Source organism: Populus trichocarpa, chromosome 8, assembly GCF_000002775.5.
Source record: "Populus trichocarpa isolate Nisqually-1 chromosome 8, P.trichocarpa_v4.1, whole genome shotgun sequence".
NCBI lineage: Eukaryota > Viridiplantae > Streptophyta > Magnoliopsida > Malpighiales > Salicaceae > Populus > Populus trichocarpa.
In genome coordinates, this window is record NC_037292.2 from 3785131 (window position 1) to 3793095 (window position 7965).

General features: G+C 32.9%; 1 long non-coding RNA gene across 1 annotated transcript; it reads left to right on the top strand.

Moving 5' to 3' along the window:
* The first annotated feature begins 6637 nt into the window (after positions 1-6637).
* LOC112328404 (uncharacterized) lies at positions 6638-7965 on the top strand. Its single transcript, XR_002983269.2, has 2 exons — positions 6638-7082; positions 7436-7965. It is a non-coding gene; the product is annotated as an uncharacterized LOC112328404 (long non-coding RNA).

Consider the following 7965-nt stretch of genomic DNA (forward strand, 5'->3'; position numbering starts at 1 on the left):
ACTTCACAAGTTACAAAAAATGCATGCTAGACTTGCATCATCTTCATTCTGGGAAAGGTCATTGCAGCTGGATTGATACCACCCAAGCGTTTAAACTTTTGGTCTACAAATGACACCCGTGAGTTACAAGTTCCATGGTAGTACTTTCAACATGTTAATTAGTTAATAAAAATTGATAAGCATGTGTTATATTAGAAGTTAATCAAGCAAACATTGTCATGCCATGGTAATTAACATATTATGCGTGTAAAAACTATATTTGACTAGATTCATATTTTCTTTTCACTCTAAAATTCTTTATTGATCTTTGCCAGGGCCTCGTGTGACATGGAAGAGCATATGTATTGTTAAAGATGAAGCAGTAAGATCAAAAGCTGGAGATCGATGTGCATGCTTTCCAACCAACCAAAGTGCATGGACCAAGTTCTCTCTGCGAAAAATGCAAACCCAACAGGACCACAAGTACACCCAAAACGAGGGTAATCAAAGGGCCAATATCGCCTTTATGGAGGGATGGGAACGTCCCGCCGGTGCTTGTGCGACGGCAGAATGGGGGCTAATATTTGTGTTTTCAATCTCTTTGAGATGACTCAGATTTGAACAGTTAGTATGTACTAATCTGAGAGCACGAGTATTTTGAAAGCTAATGACAAGCTTGAAATTCACAAAACTAAATATCCTCATCAAGTCTTACTACCTGTGCTAATCCATGTGGGTTCTACGTACATATATATATATAATGTTAGCTATAAACTTGGCGTTGCTATCAATGTGCGGTAAATATGAGAGGTAGAATATTTGCATACTGGATAGAAATGGAGAGAGCAAGGTACTGCTCATTTCATAATCCAATAGTTTAGAATATTTTTTGGTTCAAATCAAGCAAAAATGTCCATAATCTGCTTCATTTAATTATTAATTAACGCGATCAATTTTTATTAGAAAAATTAATATAACCAGTGTTCTTCCATAATTTGTTGAAGCCAGTTGCACTTGCAGACCCAACATGTACTAGCCAATTTCTCCAACACTCCAACGGAAAAAATGCCAAAGACAGCTTGTGTACCAAACAAATTGCTAATATCGTACGTCAATATATGAAATAATTTTTCGATAACTCAAGTCATCTTAAAAGATTCTAGTCTTGTTGTCAATCAAAGGGAATTTTTGTATATGAACTCTCAAGTAGCCGAGACAGTCAATGTCCCACTCCCAATGCACACCTGACTGGAACCTATAGAAGCCGCTCCAAACAAATTAGGAGTAAGGCATAGAGTGGCAGGGTAATATATAGTGTGTCCTCGGCACTTATTGAATTGTTCTTCTCCTTTGGTGAGATCGTCCTGATTGAATCCATGTGATATTAAAAACTCTAGTGCTCGATAGATAGATACTAATGATCATCTGTATCATTGGATCCCTGATCATTACAATATTGATTTTTTAGTTTTTAGGGACTCTCTCCTCAAGTTAAAAAACCCAGAGGATCTTATTCTACAGTCAATAAGTGTTGTTACCATTAAGAAAATCTAATTTCATATGGCGACCAATTTTTATGTCATTTTCATGCAGAAATTAAAGAACCTCAAGGCCACGTCTAACCTTTTTTTGATGTCATCATGTATAAACGTACCGGAGTAAGTCTTTCAGATTTTGTCGGTTTAATATTTGAGGCCGCAGAGAATTTCTCTCCCTACCTACTGCATGAATTACTGCAATGTTGCTATCTTTACCAGTGTGGATCTGGTCCCTGAAAGCTAACCAGTCGCCAGGCTGCTCTATTTATTGCTTGCAAGTTGCACCGATATAAACTTGCAAGTTGAAACCATTACTTTCGGTTCAAAACACCAGGAAGATAAGGGTCTGGTCAATGGTCATTGCAGGTTATAAAGTTTAGTACTCTTAGGACTAGCTAGCATGGGAACGAAATATGACAGGAAAGCATATGACTGTATATCACTTGTATACATGCAGAGAGTTATCTACCTCCATGATTATTTAATCTTGTCCTCAACTCTCGAGTCAATTGAATAGAAGAATGATGCCAGCAGTTGTGGTCCAAAGCCTTAAACATCGATCCAACGAAGAAATAATTGCAGAGGCTTAGACAACGTACGTAGGACCACCAATCGAAATGATAATTTCAAAATGATACAAGAGCAAAAAACCAAAATACTAAAAATGGAAAAGATAACAATGAGAAGAAAAATACAATTTATCAGCAACAAAGTTCATTAATTGTATACATGTGACCACTTCACCATATGATAACATGATGAAAACTCAGTGAAATACTGGGTGGCGATCGATAATGTTAGCATGATCAATGCCCACTGCGCTGAAGAGTCCATTCTAACACTGAGGTGTATGGAGGCTGGCACAAAGTGAAATCCCATGTGAGGAAGATTATGATATGTTCCTATAGGCAGCAATTTGGCAGGGTTTTTCCAAGGTCCTTATGCTCTACCAGAGGGGTAACAAGGACTGGGTGGATCTAAAATCTATGTCCTACAAAGAAGATACACAAGTTCCCAGAGGTGAACCCTTGTGATGTATACAGACCAGGATGCAACCAAAAACTACACTTTCAAATCACTATATATCAGACAGTATCAGCCATCCACATTTAGCCCACTACAATGTATGCGAGAGAGTAAAAATATTTCGTGGGTAGGGTCTGCACAGCACCATCGAAAGCCTGGGCTGTGCTTGTGGTCCATTTATGCTTCACTAGTGTTGACAAGATCCAGCACCATACATCGAAATCTAAAGGGTCAACTAAGAAATCTTGAGGTGGCCCTTGTATCCAATGGCTGATATAACTCATTGAGATGCCATCATGTTGTACCCGAGTGCTAGTTAGCAACCATCTTTCGTTTTCCTAATTTCAAAAATTTTAGTGTTGGTTATAATGGCAGCAAAGGAGAATAATGGAACTTTCGTTTTGAACATACACGCACGCTGCTGGAAAATAAACTTGCATTATCTAATCATATATATATATATATATATATATATATGTGTGTGTGTGTGTGTGTGTGTAAAGATTTATGTAAGGATTAATAACACGTACTCAGAGTTCTATAAATACTCGTACAAATATTTGAGTTGAATTCATGAAAGTTATTAATTTAGTTACTGTGTTTAGTTTAAAATTTTTTTTTTAAAAAAAATTAAATTCATATCCTGAGTGATTAGCGTGCAAAATATTTTCAAGATTGCGGGTTCAAATAGAGGGGGACGAACACCATTTTCTTTACAACAAAAATTACCTGTGTTTTTTTTTAAAAAAAATTAAAGAGAGATCAATGACATGTTGTCTCCGTTAATAAAAAAGAAAATCAATGGGTTAGGTGTGCATGCATCGCTACCAGGCCTGACTGCTACTAGCTAGCCAGATGCTAGACCTGAGTCACCTGACCATTTTACTGTATTTTTATTTTTCTATTTGGTTTATTATTGCTTCTAAAAAAATTGTCAGATTCATTTATTCTTCTATTGGTTTTGTTATTGGCGGACCAGAAACTAGGCCTCACCCTTTTATATATTTTTCTTTTTTTATTATTTTTTTTCTAAAAAGTTTTTATTAAGTTTATTTATTCAGTTTTATCATGATTCTTAAATGTTATTTTTTATTTGAATTTTGATAATTTCTTTTTAATTGTTATGTATATGTATATGATATGAAAATAACAATACTAGTAATAAAATATTCATGAAAATTAAAAGTAAATTATTTTTTTATTCTTAAAATTTTTAAATATATTTTCAACATAATTTTATTTTATATATATATATATATATGTGTGTGTGTATATATATATATGTATATATCAACAATTTTAATTATAAACATTACATTTACTAAGATATTTTAATGATCTTGATAAAAAATAAAATTTAAAATGGTTATATTTTTAGGTTTAATACTAATACCAAATAATTACATGAAATCTTAATATTGTTTTTAGGTTTAATTGTTTTTGGGTATACCCATAACATGGTATGGGTATACAGCCTAGTATGCTCTGTAAAACTAATAAATGCTTCATTTTCTTATTTAAAAAAGTTATACATTTTTTAAAAAAATATAACACATAATAATTCTTTAAAAACCGGCATAATATTTGTTAAAAAGAATAAAACAATATATCTAAAAAAATTAATGATATTTTATTATATTTATCATTTAGCCTTTAATCTTTTCTGAAACTAATTTTTTATGCTGAATTTCAATTTATCATTTTATATTTTTTTCATTATGGTGTTTTTATTTTTTTTATAATATTTTATTATACCGATCAAAATATATTGTATTCATGTTCATTGAGAAGCCCACGTACATTCTAAAAAAACACGCATCTTTTGGAAATTAATATATTTCTTTATTTTTTTTTATTAGTTGAGTTAAATTTATTATTTTTATATTTTTGTGTGCTCTTGATCTATAATATTTTTATCTATACATTTTTCTGACAATTAATTTTTTACATTTTTTCATATATCATTTAATTTTGTCTCCTCAATTTCATTTCTTGTAACAACAATTCATATATCATTTTAATATTCTAATTAATCAATGGTTAATTAATTTTTATTAAATTATATTGTTTCTACCTATAATTATGTATAAATAGATATTTTTTAAATTTAAAAACAAAGAAAATAAAATAAATCTATCAAAATGTTAAAGCTCAATTATTCAACTTTATAAACAAGTTTGAATAATCCAATAATTATCTTGAATAATCGAATCAATCCATGGATGTCCCGAGATTTGTGCACATATATAGCGATACTAAAATCGCAAAGGCTTTTAATATCCCTTAACTATCATTATAACTGTTCCTCTGGCAAACGTATCGTTCCCACTAGAAAAGGAAGAAGTGTGAATTGAGAAACTTGACATGTCGAAAACCAATGATTTATACCATATGAAAATGTAATATTTTATAATAATGTGAATAAAGATAGCCTATGGCCCCCCATAATTAATTGTGATTCATCATACAGGTTTTCTACACATGAATTTCTCTCCCCGACCATCGATCACTTAATTACCAACTTAATTATTGGGTTTTTTTTTGGGTGCATTATAGTCGATCATGGCAGTACTGGAAGGTCTTCTTTTCAGTGACTGTCCACACTTTGACCTCTCACCGAAAGTCATCATTCGAGCGTTTTATTACAAATTTAATTGCGCCTAAGAAGGTCATTATGCGGTGAAATGTAATATGTTGTGAGATAAACAAACTCAATCAAGTGGTGAAATTATAGCTTCTACCTTTTGAAATCGCTTTTAGTAATTTCATGTACGTACGACTGCTTTGCGTTTATCAGGGACTGTTTACATCCAACTCTACACGGCAATATATAATGTTTTTGTGAATATTCAACCGTGCTAATATGACCATACTTGGAATCTCATTATTGAAAAAAATCGAATTGTGAGCGATAGTGTTTTCAAAGTCGGAGTTGTGCAGCTCAATTGCTGTAAGAATTAAGATTTTCACTTTAAGGCTCAGATTCTAAGATTAATGGCTACTTTCTATTGAAAACGATAGCTTTAAAAAATCCAAAAGTAATGCGATTTCATTAATAAAACCTACGAAGGAAGATAACTATCTAATAGAGTTAATGATGTAATTTAATCAAGTCTTGATAATTCAATGGCTAGCAAATAATTTAATAAAAATATATATTATCGTCAGTTCAAATTAATAAACGACTTAATTAAAATTCACTCAACCTTTTCTGTTGACGCAATTTTCATCATAATATATAGGAACCAACGCCGACCTCCCATATGCTATCTTGTTTGATTGTGTATTTCATGGTGGTCTCTTACACCAAGGAGATATATATATGTAAGACTAAACAGTCTGGTTCGGACTTTCCAGCTAATTTAATTAGAATATTACCCTTGAATGGATAGACTCCATGCAGAACAAAAAAGAAATGGGAAAAAGATAAACACTATCTTCCTATAGATGGACGTTGGATGCATATGATTTGAGAAGGTGGATAGTATCTGATTAATTTATCAGGGAGGCTAGAAATTATTGAATTAGTCACACCAAATTACTCATCGTGTCATGTGTTCTATCTTTGACCCCGGCGCCGATGTGAACCTAAATCCTATGACTAGCTTGGTAAGCTTTGTATCCGCTAATGAAATATAATTTTCAGTCAATCGTATGGTCATATCATTGACCCATATATACAAACATCTATACAATTGGGCCATTTAGTATCGGAGACCATATATAAAAATATTTACGTGATAAAAAAAAAAGTTCGATCATGATTATATGCCTTTATATTTGTACAGGTAATGGGAATTTGGGAATGTATTCCTTGCGAAAGAAGCATAAAAAAGTTTGGTGTAAGAAAGGGAACATGGATTGGACCGCAAACCTTCATAAAATACGCAGACAACGAAAATGAAATGAATAAATATTGCCACCCAACTTGTTGGGTATTTCTCAGAATAGATAGATGACCCACTACTGGTACAACCTTTTTCCTGTGTCTGGTTTATTATGTTAGAGAATGGGGTCTACAACTAAATAAATATCTTTGAAAACATGTCCTGATGATCTGCTAAATCTTAAAAAACAAATAAATAATAAGTAAATTAGCATTTGAAAGGGAGGGAAAAAAAAAAAAAAACAGAAGATTTTAGTCGGTGTTGGGGCACTTGGTCTCTTTTATATTGAAGGCTCAAGGCTTCCCTCAAACCACTTCTCTCTATATTACACACACACAGAGACTGAGACTGAGACTTCTATGGAGGTTTTTGTATGTTTTTACTGCAACTAGAGGAGGCATCCAAAGGGATCGCATTGATCCCAAGTGTCTGTCCCCCATAATTTTGGATCATGCTATCCCTTTGGATTCCTCCTTTGGTGGCTTCTATAACATTAATGGGTTTTAGTAGCGGTGATGCTCCACACACTCGCCCTTCTCATGCATCATCAACACCAACAAGTTTAATATGGCTCACCGAGAAAACCAACCTTGTATTGAAGTTTGTTCAGACAGACAATTTTATTATATCAACGTACAGAACTACAGATCAAGTAAGTCATATATATGCTTTTTTCATATCTAAATCTGCTTCTCTTTCAAATCTGAGTACAGCCATGTAGCAGCTTTTCTTTGTTCCTTCAGTCTTTCTATAGCTGCAATGGTGTTTCATTATATATATTTATTGAAAGTTCGCATGACCAGTGCTCTGAATATATGATCTTTTACTGGTAATTAACAAATCAATTTTCCTCTCATATTACATATTTGTAGAAGAGAGTTTGTCAAAATTGCTTTCAGCGACTAACTCTTACCTGATATCTTATATTTGTCTCCTTCTTTTAGTAACTCTTATTTCCAAGCTTCATTTGGTTAATCTAATTACACATTAAACTCATTTCTTTAGATTTTAAATGAAACTTCGCAATATTGCCACTTACAAACCATTCCAAACTCCAAATTTGGCACGACGCCATTGGATCTGATTTTAATAAGGCTACATACTACTGTCTACTTGCCCCAGAAAAAAAGAAATGGACATTGGCTACGAGAAAATTTCCAAGAGAGGTAAGTATCTTCTTGTTATTGTTGCTTACAGTTGTCATGAATGTGATTTGGTAATTTTATAATACCCACATTTAGTCCTTCAAGATGGTAAACATGTAACCAAGGACGAATATTTATTCCTTCTTTCAAAACATGTGAGACGATAAATTTATTTGTTGTTCGAGGGAGTCTGTACCGATCTTTAATCGATGTGAGGTTTTCTGGCGGAGCTCCTACGCAATCTCCAACCGAGAACTCTTGTTTTCAGTGAAAGAATTAGAAGTAAATTTCTGGTGAAGGGAGAGTTTCTCTTGCAGCTACATTACACGCATATGTACATTCCATCTCCTACAAACTGCGAGCTTTAATTAATTTGGTCCTTTTCATGAA